The 15,150-nt window shown below is 33.0% G+C and overlaps 1 protein-coding gene across 8 annotated transcripts in view; it reads right to left on the bottom strand.

The window, feature by feature from the left end:
• Positions 1–15,150, bottom strand: part of rdx (BTB/POZ and MATH domain-containing protein rdx) — a 308,082-nt gene that overhangs the window by 131,081 nt on the left and 161,851 nt on the right. The window lies entirely within an intron of this gene.

Below are 15,150 nucleotides of genomic sequence, written 5' to 3' on the forward strand. Positions count from 1 at the left end.
TTTCATCATCCTCTTGATATCTTATCCATAGGATAACTCATATTAATAAATAAACAAATAAATACTCGCAGTAGGTAGAAAACTCGGCTAGCTTTCCGATATTCAGTCACTCTTAATAGGTTCGAATACCGAATAGGGCGGTAAAATGGTAAATCGAAAATATACGTTATTCGACGGATAAGTTATCAAGAGGACGGTGAAATACCCCCTCACTGTTTTCTAGTGAACTTAAAAATAGAATTTCTGCTTTATTATAATTGTAGAAAGTCATTTTGAACAGCTTATTACCACATAGTGACGAAATAACCAATTTACATAATATTAAAAATCCAAGACGTCGATGATTCAGAAATAATTATGTTTCACACGGTCAGCAGCTTAACTTAATAAATTATAAATAACAGAGCAAGTTTCAATTGCATACATACAGTAAAGATGGTAATCACTCCAGATAAAAGAAGAACGATTAAAAAAATAGATAAAAAATTAAGGTATTACATAATTTAATTTTAACGCAATCAAGTGATTGAGAACAAATATTGAATGGCCCATTTATTAGTGTGTGCATGAATAAGTAATTAGTACGTGATACATTAATTAAACGGTTTAATTAATATTATTTGGTAGTGAATCAAGTCAATTAAAAATGGCCATTCTTAACAAAATGTACGATGAATAAATTAATAATAATAATATGTGGACGATTTGTATAGCGCCGTTTTTGTGCAAAATCACCGCAAGGGCGCTGAGCAAAATATATATGTAGCAACAAATGATTAGCCTGAAACACAAACAAAAATTGAATAAATCTTCCGAGAAAAATAAATGACGCCGGCAGGAAATTGAAGCCGCACCAATTTTAACCGGAAAATAATTCAATAAATACTAGTAATTCCCATCGGCGGTATTTATCCTTCCCCTGAAAATTTTTCAATTTATGTTTGTGTTTCAGGCTAATAATTGTTGCTAATAACAAAATTGTTATAAGCAATTGTTATCGTTTGCGCTTTGCCTAAAACCTTGTTTTGTAAACATGTATTTACTTTTAATACCTATTTATATTAAAAATATATCTACAGTAATCTTTCTTATAACTAAACATCCACCGGTTCGTTGATCAATAATACAAAACATATATTTATGTATATATACAATGTACAGTGATGCTGCGTTAGAATGTACATATTTTATTAATATTATATATTTATATTCTGTACAGGCAGTTAATATACAGAACCTGGGAGGTCACTTGAGATTAACACTGTTTATTGTATATTAGAGAAACTTAGATACCTACAGCTCGCACGCAGAGGGCGTAATTGTAACACGTGTAATTGGAAATGCCATTATTAATTCCGGTACTTATGTTAATAATGTGTATTTATGTTCTTTCGTGAGTGTGTTTAGGAAAGTAAAAGCAAATTTTATGTTCGGCGGTACAACAGTACAAGGATTTTATCAGAGTTTATCATCCTAAATGTGATTCGCCCCTCGACATGAGACAGAATTGGCAATAAAATGATAAGATATATATATTTAGATTGCAGTTTATACTTGAAGATGAAGGTATTATTGATCGTATCAAGGTTGGAAAAATAGATTCCATTTATAGATTATTTATCGAATTTTGTGCCTTCCAGGAAAAAATACGAAATATGCGTTACGAGATATTTTGAATAAGTACCTACAATCTACACGGGTAAAATTCTCGGAAAAAAATCAACGAGTCCTTAGAAATAGCAAGAAAATACACACGAAGTAAAGAATAATAAATTGTTGTGTGAACAAATGGAACGAAATTGCGTAAAATAAGATTTTCATAATATTTTTGAGATTACCCTTATACCAGGCATTAGGGTCAATCCTGTTATTCTTGATATCCTGGTCCTATGGTAACAATAATCACGTATTTATTTATTTACTCATTAACGCCCTTACACACATGAATAGAAAACAATTAAAAGTAATTAAAATACATAACTAAACTGTCTTAGTAACAATCTTTTATATTTTTAGTTAGGTGATAAATTGAAGTTGTACACTGTATCAGTATAACAATTTCTCTCCATTAGTATTGTGGGCAATGAGGAATATCTACATATGGTAGTTAGTCCCAAACTTTCTACGCTGAAATAAATCCCGACTTCTAGTATTACATGGTAGAATCCGAAAGATTATCAATGCAAGCAATTCTGGACTACCAAATGCATCATTTCGAATTTTATATAGATATACCAAGTCGGTGTAAATCCTTCTGTCCGACAATTTAGGCATATTCATTTAATTTAAAACGAACTAATATGAAAATTACTAACTTAATCAATATACTTTACTTGTTGAAATTTCGTGCGTCTTTGGATGGTGAGCAAGAGCGTCGTGAAATTTGCATTGCTCTTTATGTCCGAAATTTCTAGCTAACGCAACTTTTTCCAGTTCTCAAAATACGAATTTTTCAAATGTATAGGAAAAAAAGTGGTTAACCATGTTGCAATTTTAAAATTACAAGTGAATCATAAAATTATGAAGTGGAGGGAGATTTTCTATTTGCGAAAATAAGATTTTAATTCCATATTAAAATGTTTATATAATTCTAAAGCCTGGGGTTGTAAAAAGCCAAGTTCAGTATTGAATAATTCCTAGTTAATCCAACCGGTCCCATCCATGTTCAAGATAACGGAGGCAATGAAATCTCCCTCGGGTAGTGTTTAATTGGCACGCTTTCAGCAATTAAATTTGATCGAGAACATGTTAAGTATCTGGTAAACGGCGCAGCACCAAACTGCAACTACAATAGAATTCATTTTATTAATTGGCCGACTAGTTCAATTATTTATGCACTTTCAAATATTTTAATTTTATGTTTTAATAATTTTTTTGAAATCGGGGTGGTACTTTTACTGATCACCTTAATTGTCTAATAGACGAGCGAAGATATTATGTCAATTTGGCGTATTTCGCTAGCGGAAAGAAATACAGACTTGAAATGTATTTGATTTTTAAATGGCACCTAGGTAATCTAATTGGTTAGAAAGACAAACACACAAAATATTTAATTTTTATCGATCATTAGAGGAACAATAGAATAATTATCCTAACCTAACCTAACTAATGTCAAGGTGAATGTCGGAAAATCTAACCAGAGACTTTCTCGGAGAAAAACGAGTATTGCAAAATTATTAAAAATCTCAAATTATTGGTAATCCGGTTATTAATTTTTTAATAGGTTTCCTGATAAACAGTAAAATACGAATATTTTATCACGTTGTCGGAACACGTGTTCATAAAAATCGTAATATTTTCTCATTTCATCAATATATATTTTCAAGGCAAATTTCAAGGTCCATGAACACGTGTTCCGATATATAAATAATTTGAAGAAATTCTTAATAAATTTTTATTTACTCATTTTTCTCCATGTAATACATATATTATTTATCAAAACTAAGGTTAGAAATTCGATCGTATTTATTAAAAGTGGTTCACCTGTTATAAAGCATAAAATGTAACAACAAAACTGTCGAATGGTGGGCTCCATACTTTATACTAAAATCGATATAATATTTGTCTTTGCCTTGTCTTGCTTAGTGCAATATATAAATGTACCTATAGGAAAACCTATTAAAAAACTCAATACAAATAGGGTGGCTTGAATTATTGATAATGAAAACTCGCAAAGTGATTGCATTCCAGGAAAAAGCACATAGCGCAAAATGTTCGACCTTTCATTAGAACAGCGGAACTTCCGGCACTCATCTAACGCGGGTTTCCAAGGAACACAGGAAATTAGTTACGATCAGAGGAGTGAAAGACCATCCCGGAACGAGAGAGGCAGAGCCACACGGAACACGACACAACCATAGCCTTCCAGCGATGTACATAGGTCCGATATATTAGTTGCTTTTACACGGTTGAAACCCCGAGCTTAGCGCGGCTCAACACATAATCCGTATAGGCAGTAAGCATAGATAGTTCAGCGTATGATTTTAAAACAGGTACGTGTTTCTTTTTTCTATGCAAAACAAAACTACTGTCATCGCAATGTTGTATATCTATGGTGATGTTTCAATATGTAAACCACAGTTTTTACGCGGCATTAATATACTAGTTGATTTTTGGTAAAGTTTCCCACATCAACCAACGTAGCATGAGTTTTGCTGGAGTCAGTGGTTTTTAAAGTTCCTCATATATCTTACCAGACTGCTTAAGATCATTAAAATAAGTTGATTTGATTTATTATTAATCTTTTACTTAATTATAATTCTAAATATTTTATTTTTCTGATATATATTTCCATTCTTACAAAAAGTAAAGTTATTTATTTTTATTTATCTTATTCTAGTGAAATAAGCAGTTTACTATAAGGTTGGTTTATTCTTTATATACATTCATTTTATTTATTTTTGCGAATGTCAAATTTGATACGTGCCACTGCTAACGCCTCGGCCCGTCTAAAAAAATGAACTACTTAGCTGATTTGATAGGATTAAGCGGTCTATCTAGGCCGCTAGGTCGATCAAAAACCGATAATATTTACATTTTTTGCGAATAAAATACAAAAAATCTTGTAATGATATAAAATTTTATTGAAAATCACTGCAACATTTTACCTTCATTAGCTTGGCAAATTTCGGACAGCACGATTCGAATGTTTGGTCACTGGTAAGGTGATGTAGTTGCTGGTAAGGCTCTTCAAGTTAGATAAAATATATTGTTAAGAGTGTTCAAACATTCTTTAACCGACAAACTAGCTATATATAAAGCGAAACATCGGGGGGAGGTGCTTCATCATGAAAAATCAAAGAAAACATCTCGTAATGTATAAATAATCTAATATCAATCAATCATTGCATAATGAGTCCAGCATTACTTGGGTGTTTATTATCTCCTTAAGCTAATTTGTTAGTCTTTGGGCACAGAACATTCATAGAACATAGTTTTGTCTCCCTTACTGTCATGGTTAGAAATATGATCTAAACGGTGTTGGAAAGACAAAACACTACGAATGTACACCTCTATGAAACCAAAGGTTTCGGCTACAATTTGAGCAAAATTGTGAAAGTTAAAAAAAAACTAAACGAAAAAAATTGAGGTGACAATAATGTTTATAATACACTTTTCTAATAAAATGTGTGTTGTATTCGTTATGAGTAATTTTAGTTCAGTGTTTAGATGAAAAAACGCAAAGTGAGCCATTTTAAAAACTTTTTTATGTTTGCCTTCAAAATTTTAAATTATGTTTAAAAAATTGTGTTTATTTCTAAAAATAAAATTTGAAAGCGAAATTCATCTCATCAAAAACAGTTTATTTTTTTTTATTTTTGGAATTCGTCCATAATAATTTGGATTTTTGCAAAGCGGAAATACTTAGACCTTCTGACAAAATATGCCACTTAATTTGAGAAATGTCTATTAATTTAAACACCAGTGAATTTAGTATTGTGGACTTAAAACAGGTATAAAAAATAAATACACCAGTCCCTTTAGAAAATAATAATGGCGGACGTTGTTAAATGATAAAGCAATAAAACTAAAATACATTTTTCCATCTTCCCACAAATTGGAACTTTGACCTTGACATGGATCATACATAGATTCGAAATCTCACAGGTTATGTAACGATTTCTTTTATGTTAAATCATAAGACTAATTATAAGCATCGGCCTCGATGGCCCCGCCGTAGTTTAGTCCGGGCTTTGGTTACGATCCCCGCTGTGTAACTATCGTAACTCGCGTACATATCGAGTTGCAGGTGATACTTGTAGTTTTAAGTACATCACAGATTCAATTGATCGTTTCTCCGGTGCGGTAGGAGCGGAAGTTTAACTGGGTGGGAGTTTCATAGGCACGAGAAAACTCGGAATAACTGAGTAACTTTAAATGTACATCATAAACACCAAAGAAAATCTTAACAGGCGAGACGTATTAGTGATGTAAATTAGTTGTAATATCTCGTTGCCTGAGGCGAGAAGTAAAGGGAGTTTGCGTTTTACTTATATTATTACTAGCTGATATCCCGGCGTTACCCGGACTTTACACCTTCTTCTTGTTTTGAATTTATACTGTGCAAATTTTCATAAACCTCGAAATAAAACTGTAGATTTATTTAAAAAATCAAATATACGCCGCCCACCCGCTAACCGCCATAGACATTCTTATTTATATATTAACTAGCGAAGTCCCCGGCATTGCCCGGGCTTTACAAAGTTTTTATCGAAACCAGACGTAGACACTAGACAGTGACCCTTTTCCGTTTTTGAAGTTCAAATGTACAAATTTTTATCATTTTCGGAATAAAATTGTAGGTTTGCATAAAAATCGAATATACGAGGCCCGCCACAGACATTCACATTCGACGTAGACAGTGACCTTCCTCTTATTTTGAAGGTCAAGTGTGCAAAATTTCATCAATCTCGGAATAATACTGTAGATTTATATAAAAATCAAATCCATGCTGCCCGGCCACAGACACTCTTCTTTATATATTATTATAGAAGATAAAATAAAAATATATACTATTTCGCAATAAAGAAAAAAAAAATTATATTCTAATTACTTCACTAAATGCGAAAAATGATGATAAGAATATTATTAGCTATTTGACGACGACTTGGCGACCTCCGTAAGATCCTTGGCTCTGGTTTCGAGGTTGCGGGGTTCAAAACCCGGCGAGGGCAAGAACTCATTATCACACATTGTGCAGGTTTTATCACATACCAAATTGAAATTAATTAAATAATGTATATTAGCACATATTTCTAAAGCGGAGGGTGGCTGATTTGGTGAGAGAAAAAAAACTAATAATCGGAATACTTTATCGATTGAAATTGCTTTACTATGTTTAGTAACGAGACCCAGCGAGATACTTCAAAATCTTCATCCTCTGTTCTCATTTCTCTCCTGAACTTACTTTACTTACGAAGCATCCCAGGGACAACATTTTTAAAATCAGACAACAATAATAAATTACTATCTCGATTGTCAATAAAAAATGCTAATATAACATGTTATCTGAAATACACAAAGTTTGTATATGATAATGAGAAAGTAATGATAACATAATTAATACATAATATGCCGCAATTAAAGTATACAAATAGTATAAAATATTGGCATGAATTATCATTTACTTTTTGTTTGTTTTATTCTCTTTTCATCTCAACTGCTTCAATTCAAGTCCACTTCAAGTTGTAACCTATTTTTTTCACTACATTATTGTACTACACATTGTCTCTAAATAATGATATGATGTTTAACTCAATTTAACTGCTACTAACCTAGTATACAATACTGCCGCCATGGGTGGAAAAACAGTATTCTCCTTAAGAGGAAGCTACAAGTTAAAATGTGTACATTGTAGGTAATAGGCATTAAAATCGCTTGACAAACGGAGTCTAGAAACGTTCGATTTCAAGCACAAAACTGGTTTTTATTTATTTTGTAAATAATTTTATAAGAAAGCAAAAAAGTTAATCAAGTGAAACTTTCACAGATAATCTAAGCTATAATACTGTATTTTTTAAAGTTGTTTCCTTTACGCGTTCATACATTTATATTGAAAAAAAATTGTTTTTGTAGCTTACATTTATACTTTTTATTGAGTAATTTATTTATTTTATTTGTATTCTTCTCAAGCGAAACGATAGGAAAACCTTCAATTTATCTAAAGCATATTTTTTGGTATTCATAATGTTCACCAATCAGTTATAAAGATTAATCAAAATAGTGATTTGGCACTAAGCTTCCCCTTAAGGTTAAACGCAACGCTCGTTGTATTCTACGTGTTCACAGGTGGCGTTAATTAATTAATTTTGTTTCAATACGCTTTTGCAAGGTATTGCTTTACAATATTAAGACAAATCATTTGTTTGCGCCCGTATATACGCAATATGAATATGAATCAATAGTTTTGTTCGTTTAAAGACTTAATTCTTTCGAGAAAGGCACACAAATACAATATTTTACCGATGATTCAATCCAATATTGTATTTGTATGCCTTTCTCGATAGAATTGAGTTTTCATATGGACAAAACTATTTATTCATATTCATATTGCGTATATGAGGGCGCAAACAAATGATTTGTCTTAATATTGTAAAGCAATACCTTGCAAAAGCGTATTTAAACAAAATTAATTAATTAACGCCATCTGTGAACACGTAGAATACAACGAGCGTTGCGTTTAACCTTAAGAGTATCAATTATATGCGTAAACTTTAGCACAGGATCCCCTTGAGGTGTTCACAAAACACTACTACACGGAGAAAAATAGATAAAAAAAATTGCTAATTTATTAATAATCTATTCAGATAACTGGTTTTCCGGTTGAAAACTGGATTACAGGCCCTTAACGAATACATTGATAGGTTTGCTGATAAACTTGTAGTAAAATACGAATATATTATGACAATGTCGAAACACGTGTTCTTAAAAATTCAAACATTTCGTCGTTATATATTATACATACTATCAAGGCAAATGCAGGTGCATGAACACGTGTTCTGGTATTTTATAAATTTACTAAAAGTATATCGGGAAACGGTCTACACTTTAGTTTTTAACCGGATTACCAATAATTTAAAGAGATTCTTAATAAATTAGCAAAACTCATTTTTCTCTGTGTACTAACCTATTTTCATATATAGTTTCTGACTATTAACATTTTCTGTATATTATCTATGTAAACTGTAAAATGTATGTGCTCATATAAATAATAGAGCTATTTTCAATTTTCGACCTAGTTTCGTCATCTGCAGAAATGTTATCTGAAGAAATGTCCTAGTTTCGTCATCTGAAGATCGGAAGAAATTTTTCGTCATTTTTTTCAAGAAATTTTTTCGTCATCTGAAGAAATGTCCTAGTTTCGTCATCTGAAGAAATTTTTATGCTTGGGTTCGACTGAGAATTGTACTTCCGCCCCAGGGACTGGACTCAACACCGATAACACCTAAGCCAAATTCTAATTGGATAGTAGCGACATTTATTTCATATATTAACTGGTGCAAATTTTTTAATATAATGTCATCAGATTTCAGAAAAATATGTGTCCTCATCACCATCGACAACGAGTCTATCTTCCGAGTTTCAGCTTGATCGGATGTTAGGAAATAAGTTAATTTCCACTTCCAAAAATCCATTGAGTTCATTTATTCAATCAAGAAAACAAAATTGAAATTCAAATAGATGTATTCAAGAAGCATACCGAATCTCCGGTGCACCTACAATATTCCTACAGTTCCAGTCCTACAGGGAAGTGTAATTTTATTCTAAATGCCACATGCCCTATTTGTTCGCTCACTGTGAGAGCAAATCTGTACAGCGCATTCCACTGCATTTATTTATGACTGCACTCAATCTCACAAACCCACGTATTTCTGCATACGTAATAGGTAATTACTACACTTGTATCAAAATGCATAAATAATATATATGTACAAATGCATTGAAATTAGTAATTTCTTCGATTTGTTATTGATTTTAACATTCATTTGTCGAATGTTTCAGAACTGAAGTGGGGAGGGTGAGGAGAAGGGAAAGAAAAAGGTTTGGATTATCTATCTTGATATCTTGGCTGTTCAAACCTGGTCACTAAATACAACTAATACAATTTTAAGCGAAGTTTTATCATGTTTCAATTTTTCATCTGAAATAACCCTATAATATAATATTTTCCAAGCCGAGTTTCGAACCACCGATATATGGGAAGATTATAACACTGCCCTGAAATAAGTATAATAATTCAAATTCAAAATGAGATCATTCAAATCCTTTATCTTGATTGTAATATTATTTGAAGTACTATCTGGTAGTACATAACCATGATGTAGTCACCACTTTCAAACATTCGCTAACGGGTATCATAACAGAATAAGAAGACGAAATATCGTTAAATAGCACTCAAAATGTCCCTAAACACATAGACATATGAATATATTCTTATGTCTGTGCCCTAAACATTATTTTGAAGTCGGCTAACTCAAGAAAGAGAATTTACAGAGTAAAACAGAAAATTCTATACGGGTTGGAAAATGTATAGCATAACCTAATAAAAATATTGTAAGATGGAAGTTTTCCAACCCAATGGGGTGCATAACAATTATCGACAAACTTGACTCCGCTTTGGAAATCTTTGATTCTTACCAAATAAATGCAACAAGGTACACTAGAGTCGTATTGGCAATAAAATAAATACAAATTTGCATCATAGAACTGCATTTCGTTATAAATGCTAATAGAGTAACCCAGGTGTGCAAGGAGTAGGTTTGCACTCGCATTAATGCTACCAGGCTTTTTCAACAATTATTATTAATATTATTTCCAATTCGATTAATCTCAAACGAAATCTCGATCTTTTATAGTTCAGTGTGCAGTGAATGCGTTTTGAAATGATTATTTCATGTCGTAAAGTGTACAGTGTAATACGTAAAGTGTTCAATCGATTTACGACGATACCATGTTTGTAAGGTGGCTATATCATAATATGAGGCGTTTCAATTGAAATCATTTTATTGGACGTGTAGTACAGATGGAGCAGGTGTGAAAAGTTAGTAGTGAGAGGAACAATATTAAACAAATTAACTTTCTTATTTATAACCTTCGTGGAATTTCTCCGCAGGGTAGACGGGGGTTCAGAGATCCACATAACTTTATACTAGTGCACAGTCATTTCTAAAATTCCCATTCATAGGAGCAAAGTACTTTGTTTTTCCGACTCGACCTAAGTATTTGATTCGCTTGATAGCGCTTTGTTGTCCTGAGGCGTTTTATATATTTTCCCCATCCACTTTGACGTTGTATATTCTATTAAAATACTCCTTTCTTCTTCCACCCGCTCTCCACGTCCAAAAAATCTACGCGTCATTTCTGGCATTATTGTCAAATCACGTATTTCATTAATATGTTTGTAATTTGTTTAACACGTGTAAACCGATCCGATGTTAAAACATGATAATCTACACAATCTCATTGCTATAAATACTTATACATGACTTCAGCGTTAAGTATCTCCATATTAGTAAGGCAATAAAATTTACACTGCAAGTTTGTATTTCTACGGCGACGTAGTACAACAGGTGTGTCAAATCTCGCAGGCAGGCATTATGTTTTTCGTAATACATATTACACATTTTATATTAAAAAATCAAATTTCAGCGTTTTCTTTAATTTGATGTTTTGGTCTTTTATAAAATTTACAGAAAAAATGAGATGGTCAGAAACGCAATTATGACCGATTTGTTATCTTATTACACGCGTCTAGTTATTTAGATATCTGTTGGGCGCGCCTGGCACAGATGCACTTACCCGTGCACTCTGTTTGCTGAATACAATTTATCCGTCTGCTGCCCCCTGACCCCCCTCTCTCCTTCTGCCGGTTGCCGTCCGGCCGCCACCCGTTCCTGCCCCTACCCATTTTCCTCCCACTCCCCCAGTGGGGTTCTTTAATAAGGGTAGCCGCTCGGAGCTGCACCATCACCATGGCAGTTCACTATTGCAGCACCCACGCGCCTCCTCTCGCTACACGGACGCAATATTGTACGATGTCAAAGGGAAATATTGAATTTCGCGTCGGAATGCTTTTCAAATACTTGCTGGGACACTGGCAAGATTATACTTATTTCTTTCGCAACGAGGTTAGTAAGTTGCATTTCAGATAGGCACTATACAAATCTCAGATAGTTTCAGTTACTCAAACCAAAGGGCTTAATAATAATTTAGGTACGGATTTAATTCCGAAATTATCGGGGTAGAAAATTCTAATTGAAAAAACAAACACCATTCAAAGCGGCCGAGTCAATTTCATTGTGGACCCCGCACAATAAAGATTATAGTAAAAAGTTGTAGAAACTTATTGCTATGGTTCACCATTCAAAAGCTGGACAGCTAACAACAGAAAATGATTTTTTTTTCTTTCCATTATTTAAAATCATTATAAAAGGAAAATTGTGAATCGACAAAAATCGATGTTTAAAAAATTAACTAACCCCCTTTCATTAAAATTTCAAAGCTAGTTTAGATATAGGTAGGTCTCCACTAGCTAACAATAACACGTGTATGCGCTCGCAGCTAGCCGGTAAACATCCAAAATATTTACTATATTATTATCTAGAGCTGGCGTAGTGCAATAGGTAAAATAGTGGTTATTGCCGGTCTCTACGGCGATGGAATTTGAAAGCTTTTACGGCACGTGTTCACGTGGGGAATTTATGCCCCGTGCATTGAATTGTTGTCATAATTAGAGGAAATGGACGAGCCGCTTTACACACTTAGTCGGATCAGCAGCATTGTGGTTCTAGCAGATCGAGAGGGATAATTGGAAAACACTATAATATATTCGTTAAAGCAAGTAAGCTGTAAAGGCGCCCTTTACCTATGCACCACAAATTCATTCAAATTTTGAACATCGCTCTATAAATCAGAACTAAGGAAGGACCATACACCATGTACTATACAGCTAAGAATATTATAAACGTCCATCGCCTTTTGGCTTCCGATGTAGTTACTGCAGCATTCCAGAAATGTTTCTGCAGGGACGTGCACTCTCTTTCAGAGATCTTCTGCTCCAGCACATGGGAAATGGATGTTTGTAGTGCAGATTACGCTAATCTAACCATACCAGTATCCCCCTTGATATCCCTCTGGAAAAAGGAGACCTAACATATTCTATAATAATATCATTTATTTAAATTTTTGCATCTTATTCTTTGCATACTTACGGAAGGTATTTGCACTGTAGGTACTACCCCTGCAAAGCTTCTAGAACAAATATAAATCATCAAAATCATCATTTCGACTAGGATTTGCTTTGAATTTAAGTGTTATAATATAGATACAGGCGAAAAAATACCTATCTATCTATAATAAAATATTTTTGCAGAAAATGTTTTTTCAAAATTGGAATTATAATATCCCGTGAATTACACGGGTTTGCGTTAATTAAAAAAATAATTTTGATTGTGTGTCCGTCTGTAACTCAATGAACTTTAGAAATCGGATTTGCTTTGAATGTAAGTGTCGTTTTCAAACATTCTAACTGTTTGTTTGAACAAATTCAGACAAACGATAAAGTGCCAACCTGTACTATAATATTGTAACAGATTTAAAAAAAATTGTAATATCCCGTGATTTTTCGCAGGCTTGCGGTAGTTACTAAATAAAATAAGGTGTGTGTGTGTAAGAACTCTTTTGACCTGGTTAGATTCTAGCCCCCGGTGACGTTTTGACGTCAGTTGACTACGGACAAATGTGCCGTAAGATTCATCTATGTGGAAGAAGCGCATCTTATGTATCAGCAGATATGCGTGCTATTCAATACCAGCATTTACGCCGTTCTAGGTAATCATCAATAGAACCTTTATGGAGACACGCCGCGATGGAAGATTAATCGATAAAGATATAACTTAAGTAATCCAACATCACTAAGATGGATTAAAAAGATAAATCACAAACACGATTATCTGTCAAACGTGGGATTACCGAGGAGCAAAAGCTCACAGTATTTACTATTATGAAACGTTACGAAGGTAAAATATAAACATAATACAAAAATAAACGCATGTATTTTTTGATTTATTTTTTATATTACTTCGCCTTAATGTCAAACAATGTTATCTACAAAAACATACAAATAATTCTAGGTTTTAAAGTCTCAAAACATAATCACATAGGAACTTGGTATGTTTTTTTGTAGATAACGTTGTTTGACATTAAGTCCTCGAATCGATTTGTTTGATCTATTTTTTATTAAAAACATATTTGAAAACGCAAAGAATAATAATTTTGTAAAACATCTATATACGTATTTATACATAGTGTCAAGAGACATAGCTGACTTACTTTAACTAGTGATTCTTAACGAAATGTATTATATATTTGTAAAGCGCCAGGTGATTTTTCACAAAAACGGCGCTGTAAAAATCATCCAAATAACATTATTATTATTATTTGGAGAGAAATTTTAGTCAAAGTCATCTACATTTTTTACTACAGATAATCATAAAAGTAAGTCAAGTGATTTTCGTATATTTTTAAATAAATACAAACATACCCCGGCTATGAATAACCTGACAATTTTTGATAATTGTTAATATTAAAAGCAGAAGACGTTGCTTGTTCAGTGATGGACGACAAGCCGATGAACTGAAGCAACGATGGGTGTGTGGGAACCTTGTAAATTCGTCAACTTAACCACCACCGGTATTAAATTAATTGAAAATATTTCACCCGCGTATTTAGTTTCCATCAAGTCCTTTGTACTTTTGTAGCGATCTTTCGACCCACTTATAATTCTGAAGGAGTAATTCCGGCAACGAGAGTCAGCGAATAAAACAAGTGCTCCGTGATCTAATTTAGAACCGGTCACAACACACTGCTGGCTATTGGGTAGGTACAGTGAACAGACAATCCCTAGAAATGTGATCCATACCGGTTTTGCAAGAAAACTGAAGTCGGCAATTTAAATAACATCTTTCGACTCCTAGATCCGAGGTAGGCTAAAACTGTTCAATCTCAAACAACTCATATAGGTCTCATAGAAATCCTTGTCTCCCTTACTGTCATGATGAGAAACATGATGAAAACGGTGTACCACGCTTTATATTCAAATCTAAAAGTTCACAACACAAACATTTTAATGTGCACCTCTACTAAACCGAAGTTTCTGAGTGCAATAAAAAAAATTGTATTTTTTTTTAACATAAAACGACAAAAAGGTGGCAATAACGTTAACGATACATTTGTCTAATAAAATAATTTTTAAAAGTTTTAAATGTTTGCATTAAAAAATATTTATTTCAAAAGTCATATGTTTATGTATAATAATAAATTTTGAGAGATTTCATCACATTTTAAAAACATTTTTTAGTTTTCGGATAGATTCAGAAATATTCCATTTATTTGGATTTTATTGCAAAGCGGCAATAATCTGACCATCTGACAGAATATGTCAGAGGCCTGAGGGGTCAAGAAAGAAATGAAAATTTTGAAAATTTTAATCAATTTTATCAGAAGTAAGAAAACTTTGAACTTACTTCGGGCACACGGACCCGCTCACACCACATTTCTATCGGTTTATCTCTTCAGAGACCACAAAGTAGAATAATCCTCGCTGAAACCGACTGAAACAATGCCGTAACTCTGAAATACTCTGAAACCTAA

The sequence above is a fragment of the Hesperophylax consimilis genome, chromosome 6 (assembly GCF_061612785.1).
Source record: "Hesperophylax consimilis isolate HC1 chromosome 6, BYU_Hcon_1.0, whole genome shotgun sequence".
Taxonomy (NCBI): Eukaryota; Metazoa; Arthropoda; class Insecta; order Trichoptera; family Limnephilidae; genus Hesperophylax; species Hesperophylax consimilis.